Below are 21262 nucleotides of genomic sequence, written 5' to 3'. Positions count from 1 at the left end.
TTCACTGATTTAAATGACAATTGTACAGAATTTAAATTGCAATTTAATGTGTAGCAACATTAAAAACTGATGCATTCAGGATGGTTTTCCCATTTTACCAACATCCTGGATGCATGGAAGCACTCAGCAATGCAAAGCTTTAGAAATGACACTGTTTTAGCATTAATAAGAAAACACTCCATCACAATGTTCAACCTACACCCAGGAGAAGAAGCTATAGGAATAAATTGGTGTAGACAAATAATGTATTGGCTTTTCTATGTGCCTCCAAGGAAGGGGGGAGAAATGAAGATCCGCATGTTCAGATTCATCCAAGAGCAAAGTGTAAAGTGTGTGTGCACGATGGTTAAGAAATTCACAGTGAAGTCTCACTCCTCCACTCCTAACAGTCCCATTCATCATCGTGTTGAAGACAGCAAAAGGGTCACCAGCCCTCCACCGTGCACACACAACATGCACCTCATTATACGGGGAGGCGACGGATAACAGCATCCACTGCCTGCGCTCCAAATTCACCCAAAGCATCATTCACATCTAAACAAGGTCTGGGCGACCTGACCTTGGAAGGCAGGCGGCAGCCAGCACTTTGCTTTCATCTGGCCAGGAGGCAGGTAAACAACACCAGGCATCCAGCAGGAGCAGCCAGGACCTCTGCTGCAGCTGTTACACTGATATCTCCAAAAACGTTTCAGCGTTTGGTTAAAAAAAATAAAAAAATAAACACTGACCTGATCCACTGTGGTTCCACCTACAACAGAACGGACATGTGGCCACGTCTGCTCACAGGAAGTGGGGTTGCCAGGTCTGATGACAGGACAGGGCGGCACTCGATGGTGGGACGTCTGCACATCAGACAGGGAGACAAAACATTTTTCTCATCAGTGTCGAGACTATGAGGTGAAAACAGGTGATCAGCACCTTCAAAGTGAATCAGATATATAAATAAGCCAATCCAAATCTTGCACTTGAGTGAAGAAAAAGGTAGAGACTGTAAATAAAACCTTTAAACAAGCAGTTTTTCCTCTTCTCCCCAAGCTAGACCAAGCAAGCTGGGTTGACCATTTGTTTCTTTGGCCAATGCTGATGCCAATTACTGGTAATCAAAAAGGCTGATAGCTGATATTTTTGGACCTGTATGCAACGAATGCAATGTTATGACAGCATGTGATGGCAGAGAACCTCTCATTCATAACGAGGCTTCTTCATTACCAACGGTGACTATAACTGAATATGTAAAATATTAACAGGAGCGTTTAAGTTAGGATGCTCTACTCTGTTTACGTGACTGAGATTTGTCTTCTGCAGTCATCCTCTATTTTCTGAAACTTTCACTGTTATAACACTTTTATTACCCATTAAGGTTCATATCTTAAAGCATTATTGATTATTGTGCTCCAAACTCTGTTTCAGGACAATCTGTGGCGAACTTAGCCGCTAGCCGTTAGCATAGCTTTAGCCACTGCGAGAGAAGCTAATTTCATGGTTTGTCGCATCGTCACATCTCATTTGTGAGAGTCAGGAGGCTGCACTGGACCTGAAGCAGCACATTTATCACACTGATAATCAGAATATCGGCCACACCGATATTCAGACTATCCCTGCTGAACACACGAATACAAAACAGGCGACACAACGAGCAAATGCTTCCCAAAATGTGGAGGTGCTCCTTTAAAACGTCCGGCTGACCCTGTGACACCAGCGTAGGCTCTCAGGCCCGAGCTCTGGTCCAACACTGTTGGTAATGGGATCAATGAGATTACACAGCGTCAGGTACACAGCTGCCTGGGCACTGATAAGCTGGGTGAGGGGTGAGGGGTGTGTGTCACGACTTCCAACACACACTCACACACACACACACACACACACACACACACACTCACACACCTCCCACTCAGTGTTATGACAGGCCGCCTCCTCCCAGCCCCAGGAGGTAGAATACAATACAACTCCTTTAATGTCATTGCACAGTGCACATCACAGCTATCCTGTCAGTGCATTCATCAAATCACATATTTCTTTTTAAAGTCAGAAATGTGCAAATAAAAAATGAAAAAGTCTCGTAGAAACATAGTGAGACAGCTTATTCTTATATTAGGAATTATAGAAACAGCAGTGCAGGTGATGTTGTGCTTCTGGATAACGGTTTAAATCAGTGTACAAATGACATAAAAGGTCCAGCTGTATGTGCACATGTAGTTTCAGTGAATAAATACAAGGTGCATAAGATGGTAAAACCCATAGCTCTCTCTCCACACAAAGAAAAATCCATAATGCGCTCATCTCGTAGAGCCAAAGCCGGAGGGGCCGCTGTTAAACATCAGACATCCATCAGCATGTAACGATGGTCCCAGTGAATTCCCAGTGTGACCAGTCCCTACCAAGCCAAAATGAAGACAAGGCGATGCATTTTTGTATGGATGTAGGGGGATGATTAAGAGCCGGGACAGGTCAGGGGTTTGATTTATGACTCATTCCAACCGTTGTGGTGCAATCAAAATGCATCAGTGGTCCCATTCTGCACCAACTTCCTCCTCCCCTGGTGGCAGGAGGAAAAAAAAAAAAAGGGGAGGCTGGGAAAATTCAGGACGGGGGGGTTCTGCATGTTAGGGCTGGTTGATACTGTGTGAGCATCTCTTAGCCCTTCTGTTCCAAAACAAGGGGCGGTCAGCTGCATTAGAAACACAATAGGCTCCCTCCCAGCCCCCATCAGCGTCCTGCCGGGTCGCAGCGAGCTGTTGGAAATCAGAAGATCCAGAAGAGATGCCCACTAACAGGACAGCAGCCGTTTAAGGAACAACTGATTTCTCTGGAACACACCTTAAAAATTGCACATTTAGTCTTTTTCAGGCACCTGGTGCAAGAAGGAACGTAACTCCAGCTGCTTTGTTCCTTCTGCAGGCGATGACACTTCTACTCATGTGCAACTACTCTTCACTGCAACGTACATATTGTCTCACTGGTTTTCCCTTCGCAGCCCTTCAGATGCAACAACCTTCATCATGCAACGCCGTTTATTCTCTTTGTGCCTCTTCCAATCTTCTGACACTGTTTCCCCCTCGACAGCGCCTCCAGTTTGCAGCAGCATCATTTAACACTGTTTCTTGTCCTTACAGCTTTTCATCTCACTGTTTTTGTCTCTGCAGCTCTTTGTGATAACTGCTTTTGTCCCCACAGCTTTTTAAGTTTTAAAGCAAGTGCTCGCTCTCATATAACCCAACAACTAAATGTACAACTGTGTCCCCTTCTTCCATATCAACAGCAAAAATACAACACAGTTCTCTTACAGCTCTTCATGTTAACACTAGTCAGATGTTTTTATATTTTTATGTCAATTCACCGTGTCTTATCTGTACGATCATTTATATAGCCCACCAATCATCTAGAATAAATGTCAATAATCAAGCTTTTTACCTTGTTAACATGCCCATATGTTGGTTTTTATATGTTTGAACAACCATCATGAGTACAATAAGCAGCTAATGCAATGACAGAACATGACACAAACCAAATAAACCAATCCTGTCAACGTGTACGGTGGGTATATCATCAGAATCAGTTCATGGCTCAAAAATTTACAGCAGAATTCCTCCAACATTAGAACTAAATCTGGAACTTTTTGAGTTGCGAGGGGTTAAATCAACAACCAGAGACGGCCCATGAAGTTACAATAACCGTCGATAAACATCTTTTCACTGCTTTGACGCAGCTTTCTTTGTGTGAACTGGTTCTACAGCAGCGGTCACCAACTTTCTTTGTCAACCAGGTTTCAGTGATTTAGGATAAGCGAAGAGGAACAGGTTGGTAACATAGAGCGCTGTGGAGAATATAAAAAACTATTACAGTAAAAAGTGCTGCGAATGATGCAAGAGAGGAATTCTCGTATAAAAACTGTTAATAGTGGAAGTAATATATGTTTTTACCTTTCATTGCAGCTGCTTATTTGTAGCATGACAACTGCTGTAAACTTTAAACTTCATTCACTTAAACAAGAGATTAAAGATTTAAGTCTGAAACTGTCCTGTGATAAATGTTACATGGAAATACTTTAGTTTTTGGCCAAATAAAAGTGCAATTAATGGTATTGATTAAATATTCTCCAACAGACTTTTTCTATGAGCTGCAGTAAAATGAACTCTGCAGCAAATCAGCATCAAACATAAAAACATGGTTCTGCATCACCAGCAAACATGTGGGTTACTGTAACGATGCAATGCAAACAGCGTGCGCTACTGTAAATAGAATCTGTACTGCTAACAAAGAATAAACGGGACAAGAATTGGTGAAAGAGAAAAGCTTCGTACACCCGACGTTCACCCTCTCCAGCATGAGTTACGATGTTGATCTAGCGGGTTATAAGAGAGCCATCTTCCTGACAATGGAAGCTCTGACTTTAGGTTCAGCATTCCTCGCTAACCCATTAATCTCACGTTGTAGTAAAGTCGCCCCCTCAGGGCTCAGAATCTGACAAAACATTTGAAGGAAACAAAAGCAGATTTCAGAAGGACTTATCAATAAATCTACAAAGTTTCTGAATGTCAGCGTCAGGTCGTGTCCCTGCCCTGCAGCGTCCTGCAGCGCTTCAAGGTCAGACTGAACACCTCTTACGCTCTTTCAGGTTGCAAAAGGTAAATCACAGTTCAGACTTGAGTGTCTGAACGCTCGACTGTTTCTGGCCCACAACTAGACAATCAGACAACAATAGACGTCCACCGAACGCAACCACACCCTGAGTCTGCAAGAGACTATCAACAAACACATCTCTGTTTGCTCTTGTCTACAGTCCGTCTGCTCTTTTAAAGTTACAGACCACGAAACACAGTCCATCCCTGCCACTGGTAGCTGCTCTTCCAGCTGCTTCTGATGCTTCCTTTACAGTTGTCAGTTGTGAGAACAAGTATTCCTGCTTCTATTGCTGAGATTTGGGTGTTGGCTGTCTAATGGGTCGACAAGCCTCTTGTTGTGAACGTCCCACCACCCACAGTGAAATCAAAATGAAGTTGAATGTATCATGAAAGATGGAAAACGACGTAGAGCTGCATTCTTTCTAACAGCCAGCAGGAGGCGCCTCATCTGAAGTCTGATTGCATAGAAGTCAATAAGAAAATGACGATACTTCTCACTTGACTTGTTCCCTCAACAAGCATTTTACGAGTTAGCTTATGGTCACAACTGTAAATTTTAGGTCGTCTTCAAAACAGCGTGATGCTCATCTTGTCAATTATCGTCGTATTTAGAGCAAAACAGCTGATAAAGCAGATTACTGTAAATTCTGGACTATTTAGTGCATCTGAACATAAGCCACACCCACTGACTTTAAAAAGAAAACAAGTTTTGTACATATACAGATCGCAGGTGTCTATAAGCTGCAGGTGTCCACGTTGTAACATGAGATGTTTACATAGAAAGATTTTTTTAAACTTTTAATTAAATACGAGCCAGTAACACACACAAATACCGTAAATGCTTTTTTCCCGAACAGTGCCTGTAACATGGCTGGTAAAAAAATTAAAACTACAGCAGCTACCAGGAAAAGTCATCGATCGCTATCTTCATCTTCCTCCTGCACTAAAACCACTAAAGTCGTCTTCTTCAGTGTCTTCAGGAGCTGAACAGCCTCAGAATCACTTCATCACTTCCTCAGTCTCTCTTTCGTTGTCGCTCTTAATGTCATATATATCTCGAGGCAAATTCGTAAAACTCGTAAAAATCCATAAATTAGCCGCATCATTGTTTAAGCTGCAGTGTTCAAAGCGTGTGAAAAAAGATACTGGCTTATCATCTGTAAGTTACGGCATGTTTTAAACAGAGGCCACCTTGTGATAGAGGAGCTGTGACCATGTGAGCTTCACAGTTTACATTCTGCTTCTTTAATCAAAAACCTTTTCAACTCCTGTAATAATGTTGTCCTCTGGAGTCCACTTGGGTTATTAGACAAAAAACACATCGAGTCCCAAGACCTTCAGCCTGATTGGAATGAATACGATGGTGCTTTTGGTTCCGGATCGGGCCTCGTCTCTGCAATGACGCTGGAAACGATCTGTGACTAAAAGGAACGAAGTTCAAAGGGCTGACCGATGGACAAATGCTGATTTGTGGTATTATGTTTGTATTAGATTAGAAAGCATGTGATGGAGCATTAACAAATGAGATACAAATGAAAGCATGACTGTCACACCAGGAGGGCCGCATGAATCTGGAAAACCACCCACGCAACCGTCTACGCTCAGAGGCACAACATACATCCTGAGTGGCAGCATTTGAATCGTTTCAAATCACAACTTCAATTTTAAATCGATTAAAAGCTCAGTTGTAATCCAAAGCTAGGAAAAAAAAACATAAAAGAAGGATCGACTGGAAAGAGGCGAGGACGTTTTGAATGTGAGAGTCTCCGACGTGCAGGGCCAAATTAAAAGCAACGCTCTGGCTTCTCACAGCAGCACTTCACTGTGTTGGGATGTGCTTCGGTCCCACACCACAGAGAAAAACAGCGTTTATTTTTGCTTTGTCTGAAACCCTCAAGGGGCAGAAAATATTTGGATTGCCTGTTTAAAGCTCCACAACTACTCCCCTGTACTTTATCTTACCCTGTGTGTGTGTGTGTGTGTGTGTGTGTGTGTGTGTGTGTGTGTGTGTGTGTGTGTGTGTGTGTGTGTGTGTGTGTGTGTGTGTGTGTGTGTGTGTTGGGGTACTGCAGTGGTTATGGGAGTCAAATTGAAGGATTGACAGACTATTTCCACAGCCGCTCCCACACACTGTTATCAGCACAGTGGCCTGACAGCAGTCTAAATACTAGTCATTACTCTGTCCGCCCTGCTGGCCGGCTCAGATAGAGCCAGACGCACAGCCGCAGCTTAATGTAACACCATGACTGATGCAGCACAAATGTTGACACCGGTATAGCAGCGCACATGTAATTACACATTACACAGTGAATTCATGGACACTTTAAGCTTGGGTCCGGCACTTTGTTTGCACCGAGGCTGTTTCTTAGCAGTCGACAGAGGAGCTGCAGCGTCCTACAGCCTCGGCGAGTTTGGATTTTTCTCCTTGAGCATGTTGTGGACGTGTTTGCGAAGCTAGTAAACAGCCGATAAAGACACAAAGTGTATTTGCTTTCACAGGCTGCTGGTCGCCAGTCCTTTGGATCTGTCGGCTTTGAAGGAGTCAGGTAACAGATGCACAGGCTGGCAGTAAACTAGAGACCAGTAATTACACACTCTAACACACACACACACAAACATCTAATCAGCATGTTCGCACAAACACAGAGTCACGCTGCAGCGCCGCTCCAATTCCCAAATGTCTTCATTAATTCTTCCTCACAGCAGCGAGTCCTCTGTGATCGGGCCTGTTCTCCAGCTCTGCAACTACAAATAAAGCTCTACTTTAACTGAAGAGTCGCTCCCCAGCCGATCTGGATTGCTAACGAACTGCCTTCGGGCCATTCGCCCGAGCCAGAGCAATCAGGTGGTCGGCTCTCTTGTGGGTTCCAAGAATCTGTATGTTCATTAGACGAAATCGCCACAGAGACCCGGCACCAGACCTCCTGCTGTTCAGGGTCGACACGCCCCTGTTTAAATGCCCTGTTAAGTTCCCAGCTTCATCCAGGACGTCACGTTTACAATGAAATACAGGAGGGGTTTGGTAGAATCCAAATAAGGCAGAACGTCACTCAAGTCAGCGTCAACACAGAAATGACCATCATTCACCGTGACATCTTCAGTTGCACCAGCAGCACACAGCTTCAGTGCTCTGTGTGGGTTAGTTCAGGTAAACTGTATCCGTCCATAAACGTGACCTGAAGCATATTTGTATGTTTGTGTATTTTGCTGTCTCACCACAGTCACAGTAAATGTTCATCGGCTGTAAACTTTTCAAACACATGATTGATCCAAAGCTCAGCCCTGGACCTGAACACCTCCTCTGTGGACCGGACAGAGCTGCTGCCTTCTGTTTGAACACAGTCTAATTGTCTTCCAGAACTTTCTCCAGTATTTAGCAGCTGTCCTGGTTTTACTACTGGTTCCTGCTGCCACCGCTCCCCCCCAACAACCATTTAATTTAGTTGTCTTAGTGCTCGTTCTCTGTGCAATGACATTAAAGTTGAATCTAATCTAATCAAATTCCAGTAAACACAGATATTTCCACTGATCTCGGTTCGGATCGCAACTCATTTCAGCAGCAGGGGGCTCCTGTATTGTATAGGGAACTTGACAAAGCAGCTTATCGCTGTTATCACAGGCTTAATTGCTCTATGGTTTAAAAGCAAAAAGCAAACAGTGAGGACAGCATCCAATTTGTCAACAGCCTCGACCGGCCTCAGAGACCAGCGATGGTGTCTGTGTGTAAATGTGGATGTAGTGAGGCCGGGGGAGGTTGTGAAATGTGGGCTGAGCATTGTCCTTTCATCCTCTGGAGGATTGTGAGGTTGTGTTTGTGTCATTGGGTCGGATCTCCTCCCTCAGGACCAGCGCCTTATTGATCGGCCTCATGTGTGTTTAACTGTACTTCTGGGTATCATCTGGCCTCCAGCCCTAATCTGTCCATTGTCTCTTTCAATCTACTTTTTCTTCTCATCTTATCACTCCATCCCACCAGCCTCCATTACATCCATTTTCGAGCCCCACCCCCACCGCCCCATATTGCTTCTCTTCGCCTCTCGCCATCTAATTTACCTTTTCTGTCCCTCTTCTACTTTGCGCTTTCTCGGTCTGTCTATTAATTTAGTCTGTCTTGGATGGACGGAGGGGGAGGGGGGAGGACGACTGGTTAGATGAGACGGAGGCGATGGTACGGGACGAGGTGGAGGATGGGAATACGGGACGTTTATTCTGGTTTGCCTCACAAGAAGAGACTCTTTCAGTATCTATAATCTTTATATAAAAATAACTTTCTTTAAACTCTTGCAACAAATTGGAAACCCCTCATATGAAGCCCAAACCCTTAATAATCAAAACCAAAACAACAAAGCAGAGCAGCAACTGGCATATCCTCTCATTTTAATATATTTGAATAGCAAAAAGCAGAGAGCTATGCAGGCCACGGCCCAGCTGAGAATACCTAATTAGGACTGCATCGAAAATGTGGAGTCAGATTTCATGCTGAAGTGTTTTTTGCTTTCTTTTTCTCTCTCTCTCTCTCTTGAGGGTTTGTGCAAATTTGCATTTACAAATTTTAGACAGAATTAAAGTAAAAGCTCTTTGCATTTAGGGGTTTATTGTTGAAGATGTCAACAAATGATTAAAGTTCTTCCTCTTCATTCTATCGTTTTCCTTTCAAACACGGAAAAGAAAACCATGGATGACCCACTTTCTTCACCTTTCCACAGCTTCTCCCATCCACCCAACATCAAAAAAGGTACATCCCTCAGTAAAAGCACTCATCTCTGCCTGGGTTTAATATCCTCAAGGTATGGAGCATCTCCGAGGAGGAGGAGGAGGAGGAGGAGGAGGAGGAGGAGGAGGGGAGCATTAGAAAGAAAGACATGGAACTAAATGGAAAAAAAGGAAGAGAGCGGTGAAAAGCCAGAGTCAGTGAGTGAATGTCACGGAAATGGTCAGGCCAGTGATTGAGATTCTGCACCCTGCTCGGCTGGTCCGGGAAGCCCGAGACGAATGTAGGTGACTTTAAATTAAGAAAAAAAAAGAGGACACAATCAGTGAAATGAGTGAGTGGCGTTTGTGGAAGTCATGTGAAGTTCAGGCGTCGTACAGACATGAAAATGTAGTCAAAAGAAAAAAAAAGAAGAAGAAGAAGAGATGAGGGCAACGAAAAGACGTGATTTGATTATATTGTTCTGCTGCTGCCAGTGTTTGAGCTGCTCCGGTAAAGTCACCTTGTCCTGCTGAGATTAGCCAGGTCCATTGGCATTACATCACTCGTTTGATATGATGTCAAACACAGAGAGGAGACACAAAGGAGCACATTTTAAAATTATTCAATAGTTTTGAAAGTTTAGCTCTAAAAAATGGAAGATTAAAAGAGTTTAATCTTGAATACAGAACGTTTCTTTAACAAAATATGTCAGTTTCCTGTTGTACTTAAACCCAAGCTTTCCAAATAATTCAAAATAAGTGTAATTTCAAGGCTGTTGTGATTAGCAGGCGAACAGTTTGTAAAGCATCTTGTGCTCTGTGAGGAAAGTGGGGTCCAATCTGGTGAAATTGTCCTTGTGACTTTGACAGAAAAGCGATCGGGCTGCTTATTCAGACGTAAACTGCCGTCAGATTAATGGAAATGACTACATGTCTGAAAGGGGCTTTACAGAAGTAGCATCTTTGTCATCAGAACATTAAGTCTGAGGGAGTGAATGGTCTGCCAGTGATTTAAAGCTCCGCGGGGAGCGGGTTTGTGATTAGCGGCCACTTTCTGAGATGACCACATCCTCGTAGCGTACACACAACAAAACGCACACAAAGTGATAATGGATGCACACCTTAAAGAGTTAAACTACCTAAGCAGCGATTACAACCGACGTCTCATCCCTCAGGAGGGAAATGCTGCCATTTGTTGTTTTTTTCCTCCTTAAGAAGCAGCCTGTCCATTTAGCCGTCCTCCCAAGCTTTCATTTGCATCGAGGTGCATTGAGTTGTGAGTCACAGACAGCAATGTAAACCTGACAGAAATCCTTTATTATTCTAAAATGTTTACCAATCAGGGTTTAAGTTGGAGCTGGTCTGGGTCAATGTGTGGCTTTAAAAGGAGTTTGCATTAGTACCACAGTTGAAAATGTAGATATTTCCACTGGGAGACTGAAAAGCACCAATTATTATCCATTAAGGAACGAGAGGACGCCGACACGAGCAGCCGGCAACACAGTCTTACAACAATCTGGTTTAATGTGGCTCAGATGAAGATGCAGTAAATGTGCTTTAACTTTCAGACTATTTAAAAAGCTTTGTAATGCAGTAGTTCACTCTTAACGACATATCGATGAAAAGTGCATTTCAGGGAACAACGTCGAACCTCCTCTGAACTTTCTCATCTTTCAAAATAAACTCAGTTGCAAAGCCTCAACGACACCAAATGTCGAACAGGAAGCATAAAAGGCAGATCAGGTGATGGATGACAGAGAAATCAAGAGTCATTCACCTTCCACAGAGGCAAAGTAAAGCAAATCCTCCCGTGTCCTCTGTGCAACAAACAAAAATCTGAGCTTCTGGGAAAGGTGCCCTCAGCTGTGAGAGACTGTTGCACTGGTATGAGAAGGGCGTCATCGTCATCGCTGCCGTCATTAGCAGGTCTCACCCTGCTTTCAATAACCCTCAGTGTGGTGACATGTGCTGGCAGCATTGTTTAACATCGGTCTGAGAAGGCATTCCCACTTTGTTGTGTCTGCTTCATCTGAAGCACTTCACGGAGCAGCCGGCTCACGGTGGTATGACTTCTGGATGATGCCTTTCTGAAGCCTGCACAGACAGAACAGTGCAGACCTACAGACCACCAGACCACCAGCCAGTGCACTGGTAATCACCAAAATCCTTTTTATGTGTCTGAAATGGTTGTTACACCTGTATGTAGAAGCTTTTTGACCAAAATGACATTATTAATGCTAAAATAAGATTATTATTGTTATCAGAGAATTTTCACTTTTACTGTATAGCAAACACAAAACAAAACTGAATGAATAGTAAAGCACGTTATTATTTCTCGACTAGGATGTTAAATTAAAGTTATTTACCTGCATTCCTGAACAGACAAAAACTAGTTTTAGTGGTTGAATGTGATGCTTGATTCATTTCTGACTTCTCAGAGAAACCCAGTGAGATTCTAGCTCAAATTTGGGCCGAAAAAGGTGAATTCAGTTTGAAATTCCTGTTCAAAATGGTGAAGTGTTGAGAGCTGAAAGCCAATTAAAGCATTTCATGATGCTGGTCGGTCTATATATATATAGATATAGATATAGATATAGATATAGATATAGATATAAAATAAACAAGGGAGTTCTGATGTCAGATTTGTCAGAGGTTAAACCCAGTTACCTGCTCCACTGACAGCATAGACAATAGATTAAGCCGTCACGATAATAGCTGGCATTTAGTAGAAGAGCGTCGGGAAAGGCCGTGTGATGGTGTTAGATATGTATTTAAAGCACAGTCGTAGGAATATCAAAGGACAGTTTTGATATCCAACCAGAAGACAAAAGCAAATAAAGACTAAATTAATTGGCTTACAGCAAAAGTGGACGGGTCCAGGACGCTGCGCCCCGTGAGAAAGCCTACAGCTGCCAATCAGAGCCCGGGCCAAGGTCACATGATCACAAAAAGTTTTTGGAGCTACATACACACTCATGTGGCCACCGCCCCGAATCCAGGAAGTGTAGAATTAGTAAACACACAGTGAAGACACATTTTAAATCTGTTAATAATAAAATATTGTTAATATGGCAAAATACTATGAACGTTATTATTAATTTTATTATTACGTTGTTATAATTAATTCAAACTTAATATTGTGTTTGAGAACTACTTTTATCTGGTCATTAGTGGTGGGCCGGCGCCCCTGCACCCCGCCACTGCCCCGGCGATTCATACAGTAAGCAGAGCGCCATCACAAACAATCACCAGCCTCTATAATGGACAAAATGAATAAGCAGCAGCAAACATTACTTCCAGCTCAGCAGTGTTTCCGAGGCCGTGGTTAACAGTCACGGCGAGTCCTCTGATGAAGCCTCTGACTTCAGCTAATCTGTGGACACAGTATGGGCCCATTTAAGCAGGTTTAGTTGGTATCACTCCAGATTCTATCAAACCCCCTAATGGTAGTTAAGATGTCTGATACGCTTAAAAGTACACTAATCTGCAGACCTCTATCCATCCCTTAAAGCAGAGATCTGTGCAGCGCAGGCCACAACATTGGCTCTGCAAGGTTTGCTGTAGATGTGCTGCAATGTGTGGTCATGGTGCCGGAGGAGACTGTTGCTCTGAACCATAACATACCAACAACTTCCTGTTTGGGAGCTGATAGAAAAGTTGCTCTTTGCCATTAAATTAGGTCTTTCTTGCACACAAATAACATGTGTTGGGATGAAGCTTCTTTAATCAGCTCTCAAGTCAATCAATCTATTTGCTATACCGCGCTTTATCCTGTAAAGGGTCACGGTAGGGGGGCTGGGGTCTATCCCAGCTGACATGGGGTGAAAACAGAAAGATGGACAACCGTGCACACTCACTCCCAAAACTAGGACCAATTTAGAACCACCAGTCAACCTACCAGGCATGTCTTTGGACTGTGAGAGGAAGCCGAAGCGCCCGGACAAAACCCACAAAGCCCCGTGACCTTCTAGCTGTGTAGCATTTAGTGGCAAAGCACACCAACTGTGTGCCGGCACATAGGCTTAGTGTAGGTGTGACTGGCAGTCTGTGGTGCAGGAGCGACTCTAAAGAATGCCAAAGAAAAAAAAGACAACCGGCCATCCCCACGGCCAGGCGGTCTGAAGTCAGGTTTATTTCTGATCAAGGAGTTAACTGAAGGCTCGTGACCCATTCTTGAAGCTTCTGTGACAATTACATGTGAACATTCAAAGCATCGACAAGAGCGGAGCAGAGAGAGAAAAATGGATTTACAACTACTGTGCAGTAATCACATCAAATAAATTACAGCCACAGCCCATAAAACACAACTGCTCACATGTAGGCCTATAAATAAAAGGAAAATCAATGCACCTTCAATAACATGGCAGTTAGTCCGACTCGTTCACTCCGTGTAACCAAAATCCCTGTTCGCTGTGGAAAAACAACAACAACAACCTTCTACACTGTAAAGTTCAAGTTTTGCAAAGGATTTGGGTCATGCAGTAAAGCAGCCATACTATTTATTTCAGTGGATTATCCGTTTTAATTACAGTGTGCAAACGTTCCAGCTAAACAATTCCACCATCGCTGCTGTAAGAAAAACACCGGCGCTGCAGCTTTGTCTCAGCCCGATCGTGATTGGTTCAAAGAAATACAAACAAGCCGGAGCGGTTTTACCCCTAAAGCAGAACGACGATGTGGTGCAGCCAAAACATCAGGTTCAAAGCTAATGTCTGGACCTGTGGCGATAGCTAGCGCTTCTTGTTCAGTTTTTGAGAGACATGTCTGTCAGTTATAGCATTTTGTGAAAGTTACCGTTACTTTAGGAAGATGCTAGGGTACTCCAGAAAGTGTTAGCGACAGGCTAACCGGTGCAGCAAACCTCATATGAGCCCAGCGCTGACGGCAAAATTAGTTCCAGCTCCACCAATACAGAATCAAATTTCTTCTTAAACGTAAAACAAACATAAGGAGTCAAGAGAGAAAAACACTCAGTGTTAATGGACGAATCAAGGAGACATCGTGTTAACGTTCAGTGAGGCCTCCACATGGTGCCTTTAAAGGCTAATCCTGCTAGCATGCTAGCTGATAGACTAAAACTGGTGCATTGCCAACATGTTTAGTAATGTAAGTAGACATAAATAGACTTTGGATTGTCATTGTTTGGGGCACAGGAAATACCAGTCAGTAGAGTTGTCCCAAAATAATTTAGATGAATACACAAACTTTAAACCCCTGGAAGTGACCTCCATAAAGTTTGCCAACTAAATCTGCACCCATTTGTTTCCATCTCTTCTTGTAACATGAAGAGATTCCAAAAGCTGCTGTCAAATACCAAAAGCTGGCCCTGAATACTGGATTTGCCTGTTGTTGTACTTCATCTATTCCTGATTACACATTTGCTCTCTCATGTTAAATGGACAGGAAACAGTTCTTGTGCCGTTAAGAAAACAACAAAAATAGACGCATTTGAGAGGAACTCAGCTTATTGAGTTATATGAGGATGCAGAAAAACGCTCAAACTAAGTTAAATAGCACCGCTTCCTGCAGTATTCAGACTTGTGAATGAGAAGCAGCCCTGTGACTCAGTCTGACAGGAACAGCACAGTTACAATAATGACCCCTGGCCTGCAACCAAACTGCAAATAAAACCCAAACTAAATCATGCCTGGATGAAACCAAACAGAAGAGCCATTTGCAAGTCCCGCCCTGCCTTGTGTAGCCTGTCCTCCGTATGCTAAATCAGATCAGAGACAGCTTCTGAATGCAGCTTTATCTTCGCCTGTGATCGATCTTTCACTTTGTGTGAAAATCGATGAATTGTTAATGACAAACTTTGTGTTTTATCAAACATGGATTTTCAAATGACATGATTACATGGTCTGGTTGTTCTGGTATGAGGCAGTCTGTGGTGAGTACACACACACTGTGAAACACACACACACTCTCCTGCTGTGTTTCCTGTCTACCCCGGCTGATCATTTCCCTGTAATCTAACGCTTGGCTGCTCATCTCCGGTCGGCTTTCCCCACGTGGATGCGCACGTGTGCATGTCTCTGTGTCACAATTTCATTTTCTGAAAACAATAGTGCACCAGTGGTTCAATAATGACAAAGACAGCTGGCTTCAATGAACTTTGCTCTCTGATGGAAATTAGTTTGGGTGCAGGTACAAAAGTTTGCGAGTGCGCCGGTCAGCATGTTGACCCGTTTATTTGAATGTTTTTGCATGCAACACAAGGTCAAGTGTGTGACCTGTTAAACTAAATGAGGTGCGAATACTATACGTGTGTCCTCATTGCTTGGTAAAAGATAGTTCTGAAATGCGCGCCCCGGTAAAGTGAACAAGTGTTGTTAGAGGCTCGGCTCAGTGCTGAACACAGGCTGAGTTCACGTGGACCAGAGGTGACGACACGATAACCTCTGAGAAGTTCTGCTCACTGGCAAATTAAACAGAAAAGGCAACAAAAGATCCCGAAACACAGAAGTATAACATGTACACTTTGACACAATGAGCTTTTCTTTTGTCAACATTTTTCATAGTTTAACTCCGGTGATAAGAATGAATCCGTTCTCCTCAACTTGCTCTTTGTTCTGCATCTCAGGGCTCCACACTGACTTTTTACTGTTGGTATTGATGCACTGAACTTCTACTTTGAATTTGTTGGCATTCTGACAGACTTGTTTCTACATAGCAGTCCACAGGTTCTTGATTTACATAAGTCAGGACTTTAGGGAGACCAATCTGAAACCTTAATTCTAGGCTGATTTAGTCATTTCTTTGACTTTTGAGATGTGTTTTGGCCATTATCTTATCTACTGCATCCAAGACCCAACTTTCAACTTTCCAATCTTCCTTCAGTAATATTTAATTTACTTTATATAAAACATTAATTCAACTGGCACCAAAAAAAAAAGCCCTGGAGCATAGTACTGCCACCACCATGCTTGACAGTGGGTTTGGTGTTCTTGGGTTTGGTGTTCTTGGGTTTGGTATTCTCCAAACTTATTTCTGGTCATTGTGGTCAAAAAGGTTTTGAATTCTGGTGCACCCAAAAATTTACACTATGGTTTTTGCCACAGTAATAAGTGCAACCAATGAGCCTCTATGTTGTGTAATTACAGAGAGGATGCTGTGACACGTTGTGATTTCTTGGAGGTGATCTCCATTTATCCTGAAAATAACAACAACAACAACAGAACAGAGAATAAGCTGCCTGCTCCAGCTCCTCACACAGGCTGAGAATGAACATGGACAATGGGTGTGAAGCTCACAACAGGAAACAGTGGTGGGTTTATTACGGACTGGTCAATAGTGCATCTATAATTACTGGGGGCTACGAGCCGGCCCGTCCCAAATGAAACAATCTGCTGACCCCACCCCAGATCCAAAATAACCTGAAGCCTCAATGGTTCTGCTCAGACATCGACAGTGGCACATCAGATAACAGCAGGAAACAGGCAGTACAGTCAAAATAGGAAATAAAAGTAAACCGCATTACCAAAATATAATAACACAAATAAAACCTGTCAAAACATCCAAGGAAACACACTTTGTTATTCATTATATCATTCCATCTTTTAAGGCAAACAGTTTAAAAAACAACTAAATCAACACAAACAAATGTCAGTATTACATACAAACCTGCTAAACGTCAGGTCCATCAGCACAACGATGAAAATGTTTAGTCACTTGACTTAAAAGTTGGATTCTAAAGAAATCATTGCAAAATCCTGCTTCAGAACAAGTGGACCACAAACACCTGCTCATAGCGCTGTGTGAGCTGTTAGTCACACTAGTTGCATCATTTTCTTGTTAAAGTCAAGCAGTATTCTCAGGAAACCTGCTCTTCACAGAAACTCTATTTACCTCCTGTGACACACAAACTTTCCAAACCTATTTTGCTTATTACTAAACTTTCCTGTGACGGCAGCAACATGCCGCGACTTCTCTCACACACATGCAGAGAGCAGCTCCAACAACAGATCCACTGGTCTACGTCACCTCCGTCCTTACAGGGGAGGTGCAGTCAGGCCGTGGCTGTGTAGCTTCACTGGTTAAAGACATAATGACCATATTGTGCACATAATTATTAAGTGTTTGCTGACAGACAGAGTTGAGCAGCGGTGGAGGAACTATTCAGATCTACACTCTGACAGTTATACACTGACAATTTCACTTACAGTAAAAGTACTTCAGTATAATCAGAAAGATGTACTATCGTAACAGTACTGAGTGCAGAAAATACCTCCAGTGCTCTTTACTGCAATGCATCATTTCATATTATTAGACTATTATTACTTCTGCATTAATTCAAAAGCAGGATTTTAAAGTTGTAGTACATCTTAGTACAACCCTAACCTCAAAGAATTAAGGTTCCAATACAGTTGCTGCCTTTGTGTTTATATGTCTGACATCCTGAAAGGCAGTTCCTGACCAGGTCCCATTCTCTCTGATTAACTTGGGAATAAAAAAAAAAACACATTCTCTGACAAGAAATTTCTGTTGGAAAAATGATTCCCAGATATATCCCAGAACAGTCTGCAAACGTTCAGCAGGGTGCAAGATTTAGGAGAAAGTTAAGGACAAACTTTTCCAAAACAGCCAGAAGACCAGAGGATGGACCGAGTGCTGCTTTCATCCGCTTCAGGGGAACTCATGTTAAAGAATGAGGCTGACAGTATACAGAAGTTTTTCTAAAAAGACCAGAAACATGAATGTGTTAGTCCGTCTCTCAGTTCTTTGTCTGCCTTTGGCAAAATCACCAACAGCCATAAGTTCTGACTGAAGACATAACCCTGAATAAAATGCATCTGAAATAAAACTTAATTCAAAGCTAAAGAGTTTGTAACTGGCTGATGCATCTTGTCACTGTTGATCATAACTTCTGTATTAGTGAAGGGCTTTGTTCAGATCAGATGAATTAATACCTGTCTGGTGTTGTAGTGAATAATTCTGACAGCAGCTCAATCACAATAAGACATTGTCGGCTTTAAAGACAATATGTGAATATTTCCAGATTTACAGTTGTGAACAAAAGCGTACAATCACTTACAGAAACCATGCATAGCTTCAGTTTCCTATGACTCAGACGGGCCCGACTTAAATGATCTCAGAGGAGTCAGTGAATCGTGATCGCTCACAGGAAGTTAAAAGGCTGTCACTAAGAAAATCTCATTGACGCAGCTTTCTACATCACCGAAGTTGCTGTATGTATATATTTGACCCAGCAGATCTGATCATGTCTCCAGAAGACCTATAATAAATCTATGAAAGAATCAAAACACTTGATTGGTTTGTGGTGAGAGATGCATGTGTTGTAATGATTCCATCAAAGAAAATTCAGAGACACAGGAGTCATTGGAGACTGTCATTGTCTTTACAATGTATGTAAACATTTGTTTATGGTTGCTCGGTTACAAGCACATATAATAAAAAAAATCATTGTCTTCTATACTTTCATGTGGGTCAAAGGTCAAGACCTATAAATATATAAAACTGCTTCGTATTCGTGCTTTAAAGCTAAAAAAAAAACAACATTTGGTGTCTGTGTCAGTAACACTCTGGCAGGATGTATGTTTCCATCCTGCAGCTGAAGGGCAGTCGGATGGCGTCTCCAACCTCTTGGCAGTTCTACCACCCTATAATGTCCAGATCCCAATGACGGGTTTTGGGTTATGTGCCGAAACTGCTGACAGTGGGATGCGACCCCGCGGTGTTCTGCTTATTTGAAACAGCTGTGTGGATGCACGGCCCACAAAGAGAGGTTATGAGAAGACATAAACGGTTCACCCACCAACACCATCCGCCTGATTCAACCACAACAGCTTCCTGGCTTCCCCGTCTCTGGCTTATCCTCCAAGCAGGTCCTCCACTCTACCTCAGCCTGGGAATAAATAGTCCTGGCTCCAATTTCACAATGTAATCAAAACACTGGGCTTTGTGGGAGCGCCCAGAGGATAGCCGCCTGGCAGAGCAGTGGGACACGGAGGAGGAGGAGGAGGACTTGGACAGGGAGGAGAATCAAGGAAGGGGATCAGGAGTTAGTTTATGTAACCAAGGTCAACTGAAGGAAAAACACGATAATCCTTGGCGAAGGCGAAAACAGTAAGAGCACAAGGGAGGAGGGCCGAGCGAAGGAAGGGAAATATGAAAACAAACAGATAAAAGTCACAGCGGGGAGGCCTCCGTTTGCGTGGCCCGAGCTTCTGGTTTGGTGCAGGGAAGAGTAATTGGAGGCAGCCGCTGACACTTTAAATAGCTGCTGAGTGCGGTGGGATGCGGTTTGGGGGGAAGTGGACTTGACACCGCAGGAGGAGGAAACTTAAATCCCATGAGCCATTGTGTAATTCAGATGAATTGAAGGAAATCATTTAAAAGGCTTGAGGGATGGCTCTCTAGATATATCGGGCTATTTTAGTGTATACCATCAGCACTGGGCAAAAAAACCTTTATAATATGAGCATAACATAAGCTAGCGCTACCGTCTGTTTGAATGTGTGTCATTTTTGCAAAGGCATGAACACAAAGAGAGAAAATACGAGTTTCCTACCTGTGGAAGCTCAATGCGCTTTTCCTGCCATTTCCATTCTTTCCATAGCTCCCATAAGGAATTTGTCCAAACCTGGAGAAGGACAAGCAGTTAGAAAATCCACAGAGAGCATTTTTTTTTTTTTTTACAGCTTTCTCTCCTAAAAGCCAAGACATGACATAATGCACAACACAAATGGTCTTTGAGAGAGCGTAATGTGGAAACAGATGATGATAGCAGGGGCCGGTGGCTGCACAATTCTCCACTGCAAACTGAGCTAAAACTATTTGCAACGCTTGCCATGTCGTCTTAATTCATGTTCTGCAGGTGAGGGCTTCCGCTCTTCATACAAGGAAACTATTGTTCAGTGCAACAACGGACCTCTGCTGAACACGGAGCGGACACAAAAGACACCTTTAAAAAATTAGACAAAGTATGAACTTGGACTCAAAGTGAAGGACGAGGGTTGATCAGATGTTAATCAGATGTTAATCTTCTAATGATGCCAGTGTGTGCTGGAGATGTTGTGTAAAACAGACACACTGCACCACTGTGAAGTTGTGTTTTTTCACACCTTCCTGACATTTTACTGATATTTGTCTTTAAAAAAGTAACAGCTGGTGGTGATGGAAGTCATCGGAGCGTGTACGATAATAGACGCCTGACTAGGTCGGTGCAGGAGGACCCTGCCTCTGTCCACGCTCTCCATTTTTAGCTCTCCCTTTCATACTTTGTTGATTTAGCAAAAGCACCCACTGTGGCTGGTTGAACAATAAAAAACACATTTTAAATTGCTGTAGTTTGGCAAATTATCATCACACATGGACAGAATTTTTAGTTATTTCAACAGTTTGATAAGCTGCTGCTATTCATTTAGATTTAGTCTTTTGTATTTAAGTGCATTATTTTGCATTCTACATCACTTAATCTGCTGTCCAATCTTACTTGTAATAGTGTGCACATAATCCATCGCTGCAGTGGGTCTGTTTGAATAAAGCCCAGAGGAACATTAACATAGAAGTGACCTCTGTCTGAATGACACAGTGCCATGAAGCCAGCAAGTCGGAAAAACGCTTCGATTTAATAAACTAAATTACCTTTTGCAGCCTTTGTAAATTCAAATTTTATGCATGTTCTTCACCACAGGTGTCCTGAAGTTGTAAAGGTTATATAACCGCCGTCCCATAGGAGAACTAAATGACAGTCATTGTCTAGGAATGCTGCATTAACACGGACCAAATGGGGACAAACCTGGAGGTTTTCCAATCGTTCTCAGGGCAGTAAAAAAAAAAAAAGAGTGCCTTTAAAATGTTTAGGCTTCACCAGCTGATCCAGCAGCTCCTACCTCTGGCAGGGATTTGTTGGGTCTTGTTTGCCTTGAGGGGCTGGCTCTCTCATATATTGTTCCAGTTTCTCTTTGACCCAGACTGCCAGGGTG

At 42.9% G+C, this 21262-nt stretch overlaps 1 protein-coding gene across 1 annotated transcript in view; it reads right to left on the bottom strand.

Moving 5' to 3' along the window:
• Positions 1–21262, bottom strand: part of LOC103370815 (plexin-B1-like) — a gene marked incomplete at its 3' end in the record, with an annotated part of 97998 nt that overhangs the window by 55779 nt on the left and 20957 nt on the right. Inside the window, exons 2-3 of the mRNA XM_008299976.1 lie at positions 19846–19917; positions 729–842 (exon numbers count right to left, since the gene is read on the bottom strand). The remainder of the gene's footprint in view (positions 1–728; positions 843–19845; positions 19918–21262) is intronic.

This window comes from Stegastes partitus, unplaced genomic scaffold, assembly GCF_000690725.1.
Source record: "Stegastes partitus isolate 25-593 unplaced genomic scaffold, Stegastes_partitus-1.0.2 Scaffold1484, whole genome shotgun sequence".
Lineage (NCBI taxonomy): Eukaryota > Metazoa > Chordata > Actinopteri > Pomacentridae > Stegastes > Stegastes partitus.
Note: the sequence above shows the minus strand (reverse complement) of the source record. Positions and strands in the feature narration are given on the sequence as shown.